The sequence below is a fragment of the Hypanus sabinus genome, chromosome 12 (assembly GCF_030144855.1).
Source record: "Hypanus sabinus isolate sHypSab1 chromosome 12, sHypSab1.hap1, whole genome shotgun sequence".
NCBI lineage: Eukaryota > Metazoa > Chordata > Chondrichthyes > Myliobatiformes > Dasyatidae > Hypanus > Hypanus sabinus.
In genome coordinates, this window is record NC_082717.1 from 2,423,368 (window position 1) to 2,438,180 (window position 14,813).

Sequence of the window (14,813 nt, forward strand, 5' to 3'; positions counted from 1 at the left end):
CTCCCACCCACTGAATCCCCCCCGCAGCCCATGGACACTCTCCCCATCACTGACTCTCCCACCCACTGAATCCCCCCCACAGCCCACAGACACTCTCCCCATCACTGACTCTCCCACCCACTGAATCCCCCCCGCAGCCCATGGATGTTCTCCCCATCACTGACTCCCCACCCACAGCCCACAGACCCTTTCCCCATCACTGACTCCCCCACTCAGTGAATCCCCCCCGCAGCCCATGGACACTCTCCCCATCACTGACTCTCCCACCCACTGAATCCCCCCCACAGCCCATGGACGCTCTCCCCATTACTGACTCCCCAGCCTCTGAATCCCCCCCACAGCCCACAGACACTCTCCCCATCACTGACTCTCCCACCCACTGAATCCCCCCCGCAGCCCATGGATGTTCTCCCCATCACTGACTCCCCACCCACAGCCCACAGACCCTTTCCCCATCACTGACTCCCCCACTCAGTGAATCCCCCCCGCAGCCCATGGACACTCTCCCCATCACTGACTCTCCCACCCACTGAATCCCCCCCACAGCCCATGGACGCTCTCCCCATTACTGACTCCCCACCCTCTGAATCCCCCCCACAGCCCACAGACACTCTCTCCACTCACTGAATCCCCCCCCTCAGCCCATGGACACTCTCCCCATCACTGACTCTCCCACCCACTGAATCCCCCCCACAGCCCACAGACACTCTCCCCATCACTGACTCTCCCACCCACTGAATCCCCCCCGCAGCCCACAGACACTCTCCCCATCACTGACTCTCCCACCCATAGCCCACAGACCCTTTCCCCATCACTGACTCTCCCAGCCACTGAATCCCCCCCGCAGCCCATGGACACTCTCCCCATCACTGACTCCCCCACCCACTGAATCCCCCCCGCAGCCCATGGACACTCTCCCCATCACTGACTCTCCCACCCACTGAATCCCCCCCTCAGCCCATGGACACTCTCCCCATCAGTGACTCTCCCACCCACTGAATCCCCCCCGCAGCCCATGGACACTCTCCCCATCACTGACTCCCCACCCACAGCCCACAGACCCTTTCCCCATCACTGACTCTCCCCACCCTCTGAATACCCTCCCACAGCCCATAGACACTCTCCCCATCACTGACTCTCCCACTCACATCACACGGACTTTTTCCCCCATCTCCCACCTCAGAACCCTATAAAGGTTCAGTGGCCCTATAAAGAAGGTGGGGGGAGGGTGGATGGTGCCAGGTGAAAAACCAATGTGGAAAGATCAAGGGGTGGGGTAGAGGAAGCAGGGAGGGGTTAGGCAGGAAAGGTGAAGAAGGAATGTAAGGGGAAAGCACTATGTGTAGTAGAAGAAGGTGGAACCATGAGGGAGGTGATAGGCAGCTGGAGGAGGAGGCAGATTGAAACTGGGATGGGGGAAGGGAGAGGGAGGGAATTACCAGAAGTTGGAGAATTCAATGTTCATGCCAAGGGGCTGGAGACTACCCAGGTGGTATATGAGGTGTTGCTCCTCCAACCTGAGTTTGGCCTCATCATGGCAGTAGAGGAGGCCATGTATGGATATATCCGAATGGGAATGTGAAGCAGAGTTGAAGTGGGTGGCAACCGGGGAGATCCTGTCTGTTGTGGCTGATGGAGCGGAAGTGCTTGATGAAGAGGTCCCCCAATCTACGTCAGGTCTCGCCGATGTAGAGGAGGCTGCACTGGGAGCACCGGATGCAATAGATGACCCCAACAGACTCACAAGTGAAGTGTTGCCTCACCTGGAAGGACTGTTTGGGGCCCGGAATGGTGGTAAGAGATGAGGTGTAGGGATCGGTGTAGCACTTATGCTTGCAGAGATAAGTACCAGGTGGGAGATCTGTGGGGAGGGACATGTGGACCAGGCAGTCTCGGAGGGAACGATTCCTGTGAAAAGCAGAGAGGGGTAGAGAGGGAAAGATGTCCTTAGTGGTGGGGTCCTGTTGAAGGTGGCAGAAGTTGCAGAGGATAATATGCTGGATCTGGAGGCTGGTGGGGTGGTAGGTGAGGACAAGGGGAACACGGTCCCTGTTGTGGTGACGGAGGATGGGGTGAGGGCTGAAGTGTGGGAAATGGAGGAGATGTGGGTGAGGGCATAATCGATGACGGCAGAAGGGAAACCACGATTCTTAAAGAAAGAGGAGAAATGTCCTGGAACGGAAAGCCTCATCCTGAGGAACTCCGTCTCTGCCACATCTGCTCCCAGGATGAGTTCATCCAGCTTGTTTGTACGTGTTGCTCCCTCTCGAAGAAGTCTAAGGATTTGCCTCTACCACCTCCCCTAGCAGGGCGTTCCACGCATCCTCCGCTCTGACACCCCCCCTATACTTACGTCCAATCACCGTCAAACGATGCCCCTTTATATTAGCCATTTCCACCCTGGGACAAAAGTCTCTGGCTGCCCACTCTGTCTATGCCTGTATCATCCTGTGCACCTCTCTCACGTCACCTCCTGGTGAAAGGGAAGTTCAACAGGGGTAGGATTTACACAATGAACGGGAGGTACGCGGGGACTGTTGTGTGATGGGAGAACTAAGAGTAGAGGAGCGTGGTGTCCTGAAAGTGACGACCCATGTAGACAGGGTGGCAGAGAAGGTGTCTGAAACACGCGCCCTTTCAGCCCTGCTGTGAGGGCGGGAGATGGGATGGGATGTTGCGTTGCAGATGTGCAGAACATCGTTTAGGTTGCAGCCGGGGGAATTGTGTGCAGTTCTGGTCACAGCTCTGTGGGAAAGATGTGATTAACATGCAATTCTGGTCACCTGCCTACAGGAAGGATATCAGTAAGATTGAGAGAGTCCGGAGATAATCTACAAAGTGGTGCCAGGACCCGAGGACTTGAGTTATAGGGAAAGGCTGAATAGGTTAAGACTTTATTCCCTAGAATGCAAGGGAATGAGGGGAGATTTGCTATAGGTATACAAAATTATGAGGAGTATAGATAGGGCAAATGCAAGCAGGATTTTTCCACTGAGATAGGGTGAGACTAGAACTGGTGGTCATGGGTTAAGGGTAAAAGGCAGAATGTTTAAGGGGAACATGAGGGGTAACTTCATCACTCAGAGGGAGGCGGGAGTGTGGAACGAGCTGCCAGTGCGAGTGGTGGGTGTGGTTTGATTTAAGAGAAACTTAGATAAGTAATGGATGGGAGTGTATGGAGGGATATGGCCAGGTGTAGGTCAATGGGTCGAGGCAGATTAATGGCTCAGCACAGCCTAAATGGGCTGAAGGGTCTATTTCTGTGCTGGAGTGCACAATGACTTCATGACTCTAAAAGATAGTTGCTGGGACTCAAAGCCTGAGATATGAGGAGTGATTGGACCGGATGGGACTGATTTAAGACTATAAGATATAGGAGCAGAATTAGGCCATTTGGCCCATTGAGTCAGCTCCACCATTTCATCATGGCTGATCCATTTCCCTCTCAGCCCCAGTCTCCTGCCTTCTCCCATAATCCTTCATGCCCTGACCAATCAAGAACCTATCAACCTCTGCCTTAAACATACGTGAAGACTTGGCCTCAGCTGCCTGTGGCAACGAATTCCACAGCTTCCACACCCTCTGCTTCAAGCAATTCTGTCTCATCTCTGTTCCAAATGGACATTCCTCGATATTAAAGTTGTGTCTTTTGGCTTTAGACTCTCCCACCATAGGAAACCTCCTCTCCACATCCACTCTATCAAGGCTCTTCACCATTCAATGAGGTCATTCTTCTGAATTCCTGTGACTACTGACCCAGAGCCATCAAATGCTCTTCACATAACAAGCCATTCAATCCTGGAATCAGTATTGTTAATCTCCTTTGAACCCTCTTCACTTTCAGCACATTCTTTCTAAGATAAGGGGCCCAAAACAGCTCACAATACTCCAAGTGAGGCCTCACTAGTGCCTTATAAAGTCTCAACATTACATCCTTGCTTTTATATTCTCGTCTTTGAAATGAAAGCTAACAACACATTTACCTTCCTCACCACAGACTGAAACTGCAAAGTAATCTTTAATGAATCTTGCATGAGGATTCCCAAGTCTCTTTGCAGCTCAGATCTTTGCATTTTCTCTCCATTTAGCAAACACTTTTATTTCTTCCACCAAAGCTCACGACCACACACTTCCCTACACTGTATTCTATCTGCCACTTCTTTGCCAATTCTTCTCATCTGTCTTAGCTCTTCTGTGGCCTCTTTGCTTCCTCAACATGACCTGCCGCTCAATCTATCTTTGTATCATCTGCAGACTTGGCCACAATCTATTAATTCTGTCATTCAAATCACTGGAATATAACATAAAAAGTAAAGGTCTCAAAACAGACCTGTGGAACACACTGCTTACCCGCAGCCTCCCTTTATCCCCACTCCTTGCCTCCTGCCAATCAGTGACTGCTTTACCCATGCTAGTATCTTTCCATGCTAAGCAGCCTCATGTACAGCCCTTTGTCAAAGGCCTTCTGAAAATCCAAGTACACAATATCCACCAATTTTCCTATGCTGCTTGTCATTTATGTAAAGAATTCCAGTAGATTTGTCAGGCAAGATTTTTCCTTGTGGAAACCAATCTGACTATGACCTATTTTATCCTGTGCCTCCAAGTATCCTGAAACCACATCCTTAATAATCAACTCCAACATCTTTTCAACCACTCAGGTCAGATTAACTGGCCTGTAATTTCCTTTCTTCTGCCTCTCTCCCTTCTGAAAGAGTGGAGTGACATTTGTAATTTACTGGTCATCTGGAACCATGCCTGAATATATTGACTTTTGAAAGATCATTACTGCTGCCACCACAATCTCTTCAGCCACCTCATTTGGGACCCTGGGGTGTACACCATCTGGTCCAAGTGACTTATCTACATACCAGCCTTTCAGTTGCCCAAGCACTTTCTCCCTTCTAATAGTAACTTCACTCACTTCTGCCCCCTGATACCGTTGAACTTCTGGCACTCTGCTAGATCCTTCACACTGAAGCCTGATGCAAAATACTTATTCAGTTCATCTGCCATCTCCTTGTTCCCCATTACTATCTCTCCAGCATCATTTTCTAGTGGTCCAATATCTACTCCCATCTCCTTTACTCTTTATATATTCGAAGGAACCTTTGGTATTATCTTTAACATTATTAGCCATCTTACCTCATACTCCATCTTTTCCTTTTTTATGACTTTTTTAGTTGCCTTCTGTTGGTTTTTAAAAGCTTCCCAATCCGAAAACTTCCCACTAATTTTTGCTCTATTCTATACCCTCTCTTTGGCTTTTACGTTGGATTTGACTTCCCTTGCCAGCCACGGTTCTGTCATCCTGGCTTTAGAATACTTCTTCTCCTTTGGGACGTATCTATCCCGCACCTTCCGAATTGCTCCCAGAAACTCCGGCCATTGCTGCTCTGCCACCATCCCTGCTAGTGTTCCTTTCCAATGAACTTTGGCCAGCTCCCAACTTCTGCCTCTGTAACTTCCAGTACTCCACTGTAATACTGATTTCCCCAGAGCACAGGAGGCTGAGAGGTGTTATGATAAAGGCATGTCAAATTGTGAGAGGCAAAGGGAGGGAAGACAGCTAGTCCGTTTTGTGTGATTCAGGGTCCAAAAGTTGCAGGTATCAATTTAAGCTGGGAACGTGGACATTTCAGGTGAATCTGAGAGGGTTTGCTGTCACACAAGAGTAGTTGGTAGGTGGAATGAGCTGCAGGAGGAGGGAGGAACAGTAACATTTGGACAGGTACTTGAATGACTAGGGTTTGGAGGGAGATGTAACTAATGCAGGCAGATAGGATAGGCACAGTGGGCTGAAGGCCTGTGCTTCTGCTGTACAACTCTGTTGGGAAGGGGTGGAATTTGTTAGGTGTGTCCGGGAAGGATTCTTGACACAATAATCTGTATAGACATCACTGAGTAGAGAAGAAACCTTATGGATCTGGTACTAGACAATGAACCTGGTCAGGAGTCAGATCCCTCGGTGGGAGAGCATTTCACAGACAGTGACCACAACTCCCTGACCTTTACCATAGCCTCAGAGAGGGGCAGGAACAGACAGTGTGGGAAAGTATTTCATTCCCAGAGGCAGAGGGAATTATGATGCCATTATGCAGGAAATTGGGAGCATAAATTGAAACAGGTGTACTCAAGGAAAAGTGCAATGGAAGTATGGGATATGTTTAAGGAGCACTTGCACGGGCTCAGGATAGGTTTGTCCCAGTGAGGCAGGGAAAGGATGGTAGGGTGAAGGATACACGGTTGACAAGAGATATGAAACATCTAGTCATCAGGAAGAAGGTTTGCCAAGGATCTGAGCTTCAAACACAACGGGAATGGGGAAAGTTACCTGGACTCTGTTTCAGGAGGTAGTCACACCCATTAGATTAGCTGCTTCCGATTTAGTCTGTGATCAGGATGTGACGGCAAGTGAAGCAGTTAGGAACCTCGGCCTTTGAGCTTGTCCAACAGGTCTGAGATTCCTGCTCCCTGTGGGGGCTGTAGGAAGGATGAGCAACCTAACTGTGGCACTGTGGTTCAGGGAACCATTCCAGAGGGGGGAAGTAATTGGGGATAGTAGAGTCAGGGAATAGACAGAGTTCTCTGTCGTGAGGATAGAGCATCCCGAAGGCTGTGTTGCCTGCCTGCTGCTCTGATTCGGGACGTCTTATCTGACCTGCAGAAGAATTTGCAGTGAGAGGGGAAAGATCCAATTGTTGTGGTCCATGTGGGTACCAATGGCGTAGGTAGAATGAGGAAAGAGGCTCTACTGAGGGAATTTGAGCAACTAAGGACTAAGTTAAAAAGCAAAACCAAAACAGTGGCAATCTCTGGACGACTACCTGAGCCACATGCAAATTGGCATAGGGTCAAGAAGTTCACAGAGTTAATGCATGGCTCAAAGACTGGTGTGGGAGAGGTGGGTTTGAATTAATGGGAAATTGACACCCATTTTGGGGAAGAAGGGAGGTGTTCATGGGAGGTGGATCCTGGTGAATCATACATGAGGGGTGATTGATAAGTTTGTGGCCTAAGGTAGAAGGAATCAATTTTAGAAAACCCAGCATATTTATTTTTCAACATGGTCCCTTCCGACACTTACACACAGTCCAGCGGTCGTGGAGCGTACGGATCTTGGACCTCCAGAAAGTGTCCATAGCAGGGTGATTGATAAGTTCATGGCCTATGGTGGAAGGAGATGAGTTATACGGCTCTCGTTACATGCACATGCAGTTCAACTCTTCGAGTGATTATGCAGAAAGTTTAAAGCTAATAACTCATCTCCTTCTACCTTAGGCCACGAACGTATCAATCACCCCGATGAATTATTAACTGCTGAGTTATTAACTTCAAACTTTCTGCATTATCACTAAGATCCGTATGCTCCACAACTGCTGGACTAAGTGCATAAATGTAGGAAGTGACTATGTTGAAAAATAAATGTGCTAGGTTTTCTAAAATTGACTCCTTCTACCTTAGGCCATGAACTTATCAATCACCTCTTGTTACTGGGGCACTGGATAGGGCTTTAAACTAAACAGTAGGGGGGTCAGTTCAACAGATTGGAGAAATATGGACAAAGTAAAAGAGAAAAGTGTGGATAAAGATAAAGTAAAAGCAAAAGTTAAAAAGGAGAAATACAGTATAAGACCATAAGACAAAGGAGCAGAAGTCGGCCATTCGGCCCATCGAGTCTTGTGCTGTCTTTACGACAGTTATTTAGTTTATAATATTTTCGCTTAGTAATTCATTCAATAGTATTTTCTAGTTAGAATTAGAAGTGTTTAAAGTATATTCATTGCATGTAAAATATATCGACATGCGATGACGTCACATCCGGTTTCGCCGCGTCTTGTGGGAAAGTACCGGTTTGAAATTAGCGCAAGGGTGGGGGCTCACCACGAGGCACACCTGAGCACAAGTAGTTTTGCAGGCATGAGAAATCACAGTGAGAGCAACGCTGTAAGTTAATAGATAATCGATATATTGAACTAAGATGTTAATGCCGATCCTGTTAGAAGTAACGACGGTAGATAATGTTTATGCTTTCGTTAGTTAAAGAGTCGCGGATAGTTTGCATGGAAGTGTATTTAAAGTAGTCAATGGAGCAGGTAAACTCTCCCTGTATACTGCACCTTAGTGTAATGTAGTTATAGTCACCTTTGCAAGTATTTACACTTGAAATGTGATATTAAGGAAGGAACAAATACTGTATCAATCTTGTATTGTTTTATCAACAGTTTTCACCATATGTTAATGTGAAGAGTGAACAGTAAATGGTTAATCTTACTGCGATCTGGTTCTTATTAACTGGTTTATCTCGACGTTGAATTCGGCGTTATCAGTACACGCGAAGGAGAACGTTACAAGTCTGCTCCGCCATTTCATGATGAGCTGATCCAATCTCCTTTTTAGTCCCATTCCCCCGCCTTCTCACTGTAACCTTTGATGCCCTGACTACACAGATACCTATCAATCTCTGCCTTAAATACACTCAATGACTTGGCCTCCACTGCCGCCCGTGGCAATAAATTCCACAGATTCACCATCCTCTGGCTAAAAAATTTTTTCGCATCTCTGTTCTGAATGGGTGCCCTGCAATCCTTAAGTCATGTCCTCTCGTACTAGACTCCCCCACCATGGGAAACAACTTTGCCACATCCACTCTGTCCATGCCTTTCAACATTTGAAATGTTTCTATGAGGTCCCCCCTCATTCTTCTAAACTCCAAGGACTACGATCCAAGACCGGTCAAACAATCCTCATATGTTAACCCTCTCATTCCCGGAATCATTCTAGTGAATCTTCTCCAAACCCTCTCCAATGTCAGCACATCCTTTCTTACAAAAAGGGCATTGAAGAATGCAGTAGAGCAGAGTGATCTAGGAATAATGGTGCATAGTTCCCTAAAAGTGGAATCTCATGTGGATAGGATGGTAAAGAAAGCTTTTGGTATGCTGGCCTTTATAAATCAGAGCATTGTGTATAGGAGTTGGGATGTAATGTTAAAATTGTACAAGGCATTGGTGAGGCCAAATTTGGAGTATTGTGTACAATTCTGGTCACCGAATTATAGGAAAGATGTCAACAAAATAGAGAGAGTACGGAGAAGATTTACTAGAATGTTACCTGGATTCCAGCACATAAGTTACAGAGAAAGGCTGAACAAGTTAGGTCTTTATTCTTTGGAGCATAGAAGGTTGAGGGGGGACTTGATAGAGGTATTTAAAGTTATGAGGGGGATAGACAGAGTTGACGTGGATAGGCTTTTTCCATTGAGAGTAGGGGAGATTCAAACAAGAGGACATGAGTTGAGAGTTGGGGGCAAAAGGTTAGGGGTAACACGAGGGGGAATTTCTTTACAGAGAGTGGTAGCTGTGTGGAACAAGCTTCCAGTAGAAGTGGTAGAGGCAGGTTCGGTATTATTTAAAGTAAAATTGGATAGGTATATGGACAGGAAAGGAATGGAGGGTTATGGGCTGAGTGTGGGTCAGTGGGATTAGGTGAGAGTAAGTGTTTGGCACGGACAACAAGGGCTGAGATGGCTTGTTTCCATGTTGTAATTGTTATATGGTTATATGGTTATAAATAAGGAGCCCAAAGAGTGGAGTAAAAAAAAGTTAAGTGCAAAAGAGAAAAAGATTACAAGATTTTTAAAGCACAGTGAGTGGAAGGTCACTTTATTTGAATACCCATAGTGTTCAAAACCAGGTCAGTGAACTTGTGGCACAAATCAATACAAAGAGATATGATTTTGTGGCCATTACAGAGACATGGTTTCAGGGTGGAGAGGATTGGGAATTAAATATCCGAAGATATCAGGTAATATGGAAGGATAGGCAGTAAGGTAAGGGAGGTGGGTACCACTCTTAATTAAAGATGAGGTCAGGGTGATAGTGAGAGATGATATAAGATCTAGGGAGCAGAATGTTGAATCCATCTGAGTAGAGATTAGGAATAGTAAAGGGGGAAAAAAAAAACACTGGTGGGAGTTGTCTATTGGCCACTGAATAATAACATCACAGTGGCAGAGGAAATAAACAGAAATATCTGAGGCATGTAAGAATGGAACAGCAGTTATGGGAGAGTTTAACTTGTACAACTTGTGAATCAAGTTGGTCAAGGCAGTCATGAGGTGGAATTCATAAAATGCAAATGTGATAGTTGTTTGGAACAGCATGTGCTCTTGCATCAGATCCTGTGCGATGAGACAGGTAGAATTAGCAATCTCGTAGTTCAGGATTCTCTTGGAAAGAGTGATCACAGTATGATTGAGTTTCTCATACAAATTGAGGGATCTAAAGCCAAGGGGCTGCCTAAACTAGAGAGACTACAATGGGATGAGGGAGGATTTGGCTAGTGTAGACTGGGAACAAGGGTTGAGGAACAGTGGAAGACTTTCAAAGAGATTTTTCATGGTGCTCAACAGAAGTATATTCCAGTTAAAAGCAGTTAAGGGTGGGAAGAGACAGCCATGGAAGTAAAGGAAGGCATCAAACTAATAGCTTGTGCGTACAAAGTCACCAAGAGTATTGGGAAACTGGAAGATGGGAAAAACTTTAAAAAGCAACAAAAAACCACGAAGGAGATCTGATTGAAACATATAAAATTATGAAAGGGATAGATAGATACAGGCAAGAAAGTTGTTTCCACTGGTAGGTGAGACTAGAACTAGGGGACATTCCCTCAAGATTCAAGGGAGTAAGTTTAGGATGGAGATGAAGAGGAATTGCTTTTCCCAGAGAGTGGTGAATCTGTGGAATTCTCTGCCCAATGAAATAGTGGAGGCTAATTCAGTAAATATGTTTAAGACAAGGTTGGATAGATTTTTGTATAATAGGGGAATTAAGGGTTATGGGGAAAAAGCGGGAAGGTAGAGATGAGTCCATGGCCAGATCAGCCATGATCTTATTGAATGGCGGGGCAGGCTCAACGGTCCCAGATGGCCTACTCCTGCTATTTCTTATTCCTATCCAGAGAAACCTGGCTGTGTGGATTCAGAACTGGCTTGCCCACAGGGGCAGTGGTGGCAGATGGAGTGTATTCTGCCTGGGGTTTGGTGGAGGGGGTAGATGGAGTGTATTCTGCCTGGGGTTTGGTGACCAGTGGGGTTAGATGGAGTGTGGTCTACCTGGGGTTTTGTGACCAGTGGGGGTAGATGGAGTGTATTCTGCCTGGGGTTTGGTGGAGGGGGTAGATGGAGTGTATTCTGCCTGGGGTTTGGTGACCAGTGGGGTAGATGGAGTGTATTCTGCCTGGGGTTTGGTGGAGGGGGTAGATGGAGTGTATTCTGCCAGGGGTTTGGTGACCAGTGGGGTAGATGGAGTGTATTCTGCCTGGGGTTTGGTGACCAGTGGGGGTAGATGGAGTGTATTCTGCCTGGGGTTTGGTGACCAGTGGGGGTAGATGGAGTGTATTCTGCCTGGGGTTTGGTGGAGGGGGTAGATGGAGTGTATTCTGCCTGGGGTTTGGTGACCAGTGGGGTTAGATGGAGTGTGGTCTACCTGGGGTTTTGTGACCAGTGGGGGTAGATGGAGTGTATTCTGCCTGGGGTTTGGTGGCGGGGGGGGGGGGGGGTAGATGGAGTGTATTCTGCCTGGGGTTTGGTGACCAGTGGGGTTAGATGGAGTGTGGTCTACCTGGGGTTTTGTGACCAGTGGGGTAGATGGAGCGTATTCTGCCTGGGGTTTTGTGACCAGTGGGGTAGATGGAGTGTATTCTGCCTGGGGTTTGGTGGCGGGGGGGGGGGTAGATGGAGCGTATTCTGCCTGGGGTTTGGTGGCGGGGGGGGGGGGTAGATGGAGTGTATTCTGCCTGGGGTTTTGTGACCAGTGGGGGTAGATGGAGTGTATTCTGCCTGGGGTTTGGTGGGGGTAGATGGAGTGTATTCTGCCTGGGGTTTGGTGGAGGGGGTAGATGGAGTGTATTCTGCCTGGGGCTTGGTGACCTGTGGGGGTAGATGGAGTGTATTCTGCCTGGGGTTTGGTGGCGGGGGGGGGGGATAGATGGAGTGTATTCTGCCTGGGGTTTGGTGGTGGGGGTAGATGGAGTGTATTCTGCCTGGGGTTTGGTGACCTGTGGGGGTAGATGGAGTGTATTCTGCCTGAGGTTTGGTGACCAGTGGGGGTAGATGGAGTGTATTCTGCCTGGGGTTTGGTGACCAGTGGGGGTAGATGGAGTATATTCTGCCTGGGGTTTGGTGGAGGGGGTAGATGGAGTGTATTCTGCCTGGGGTTTGGTGACCGGTGGGGGTAGATGGAGTGTATTCTGCCTGGGGTTTGGTGGGGGTAGATGGAGTGTATTCTGCCTGGGGTTTGGTGACTGGTGGGGGTAGATGGAGTGTATTCTGCCTGAGGTTTGGTGGGGGTAGATGGAGTGTATTCTGCCTGGGGTTTGGTGACCTGTGGGGGTAGATGGAGTGTATTCTGCCTGGGGTTTTGTGGGGGTAGATGGAGTGTATTCTGCCTGGGGTTTGGTTGAGGGGGTAGATGGAGTGTATTCTGCCTGGGGTTTGGTGACCAGTGGGGTAGATGGAGTGTATTCTGCCTGGGGTTTGGTGGAGGGGGTAGATGGAGTGTATTCTGCCTGGGGTTTGGTGGAGGGGGTAGATGGAGTGTATTCTGCCTGGGGTTTGGTGGAGGGGGTAGATGGAGTGTATTCTGCCTGAGGTTTGGTGGGGGTAGATGGAGTGTATTCTGCCTGGGGTTTTGTGGGGGTAGATGGAGTGTATTCTGCCTGGGGTTTGGTTGAGGGGGTAGATGGAGTGTATTCTGCCTGGGGTTTGGTGACCTGTGGGGGTAGATGGAGTGTATTCTGCCTGGGGTTTTGTGGGGGTAGATGGAGTGTATTCTGCCTGGGGTTTGGTTGAGGGGGTAGATGGAGTGTATTCTGCCTGGGGTTTGGTGACCAGTGGGGTAGATGGAGTGTATTCTGCCTGGGGTTTGGTGGAGGGGGTAGATGGAGTGTATTCTGCCTGGGGTTTGGTGACCAGTGGGGTAGATGGATTGTATTCTGCCTGGGGTTTGGTGGAGGGGGTAGATGGAGTGTATTCTGCCTGGGGTTTGGTGGAGGGGGTAGATGGAGTGTATTCTGCCTGGGGTTTGGTGGTGGGGGGGGGGGTAGATGGAGTGTATTCTGCCTGGGGTTTGGTGGAGGGGGTAGATGGAGTGTATTCTGCCTGGGGTTTGGTGGAGGGGGTAGATGGAGTGTATTCTGCCTGGGGTTTGGTGGTGGGGGGGGTAGATGGAGTGTATTCTGCCTGGGGTTTGGTGGAGGGGGTAGATGGAGTGTAATCTGCCTGGGGTTTGGTGGAGGGGGTAGATGGAGTGTATTCTGCCTGGGGTTTGGTGGAGGGGGTAGATGGAGTGTATTCTGCCTGGGGTTTGGTGGAGGGGGGTAGATGGAGTGTATTCTGCCTGGGGTTTGGTGACCAGTGGGGGTAGATGGAGTGTATTCTGCCTGGGGTTTGGTGGAGGGGGTAGATGGAGTGTATTCTGCCTGGGGTTTGGTGGAGGGGGGTAGATGGAGTGTATTCTGCCTGGGGTTTGGTGACCAGTGGGGGTAGATGGAGTGTATTCTGCCTGGGGTTTGGTGACCAGTGGTTTTCCTCAGGAATCTGTTCCGGGATCCTGCTCTTTTTGCTTTTTAAAAATAACTTGGATGTGCAAGAGGAACAGTGGTTTAGTCAGTTTACAGATGACAGGGTTTGGTGATGTTGTGGATACAGTAGGTAGTGTGGTAGCTTACATTGAGGCATTGACAGGATGATGAGCTGGGCTGAGAAGTGGCGGGTGGAATTCATCCCAGCAAAGTGTGAAGGTTGAATTTTGGAAGGCAGAATACAGGGTAAATGGCAGGATTCTTAGAAATATGGAGAAACAGAGTGAGCATGGGGTGCCCATAGATCCTCAAAGTTGCCGTGCAAGTTGATAGTGTGTTTAAGTGTGTCTGGGTGTTTTGGCCTTCATTAGTTGATAGATCGATGTGGTGGTGCAGAATGTTCCTTGCTTGCTGCTACAACAATCGAGTTCAGGAGCCAAGGATTAACGTTGCAACTCTATAAAACTCTGGTTAGAGCACATTTAGAGTATTGTGTTTAGCTTTGGCTGCCTCATTATGAGAAGGATGTGGGAGCCTTAGAGGCGGTGCAGAGGAGATTTGCCAGAATGCTGCCTGGATTATGAGGACAGGTTAAGTGAGCTGGGGCTTTTCTCTCTGGAGTGAAGGAGGATGAAAGGTGACTTGATAGAGCAGTCTAAGGTGTCGAGTGGCACAAATTGAATGGACGGTCAAAGACTTTTCCAAGGGCTGAGAGTGGCAAGTACAACAGGACATAATTTTAAAGCTTTTGGAGGAGAATATAGTGGGGGGTGTCGGAGGTAGGCTTTTCACACAGAGAGTGTGGAACTCACGGAGAAACTCTCGGATAGGGACACGGGTGAGTGAAAAATAAAGACTATTTGGAAGAGAAGGGTAGATACATCTCAGCGTACGTTAAAGTTTGGCATAACATTCTGGGTGAAGTGTCTGTCCTGATCTGTGTTCGATGTGCTCTGCTGCAGGAGCTCAACATACCGAGCGGATGGACAGCCAGTTTCCCAGGTCTCAATGCTGCTGACCCACCGGGTTCCTTCTGCAGAACGTGTCATGTCCCCAAGTCGGGTGTCTGCCGTCCCACCCGAAACGGGGGCCATCGTTCAAACAAAATAAATCACCCACTTAAGATGGAGATGGGATCACTGGTGGGCCTCAGGATTTCTCCCCCTCAGAAGGCAGTGGAGGTGGAGCCTGTGAGTATTTTGAAGAGAGGATGATGTGATGAGCAAGGG

The 14,813-nt window shown here is 48.4% G+C and overlaps 1 protein-coding gene and 1 long non-coding RNA gene across 2 annotated transcripts in view; one reads left to right on the plus strand and one right to left on the minus strand.

Annotated features, from left to right (window-relative positions):
• Positions 1-14,813, plus strand: part of LOC132402561 (uncharacterized) — a 68,689-nt gene that overhangs the window by 53,381 nt on the left and 495 nt on the right. Inside the window, exon 2 of the long non-coding RNA XR_009514949.1 lies at positions 14,547-14,774. This is a non-coding gene — a long non-coding RNA (uncharacterized LOC132402561). The remainder of the gene's footprint in view (positions 1-14,546; positions 14,775-14,813) is intronic.
• The window catches only part of LOC132402559 (uncharacterized), a 34,456-nt gene that overhangs the window by 17,593 nt on the left and 2,050 nt on the right, over positions 1-14,813 (minus strand). The gene's annotated exons all lie outside the window — the stretch shown is intronic.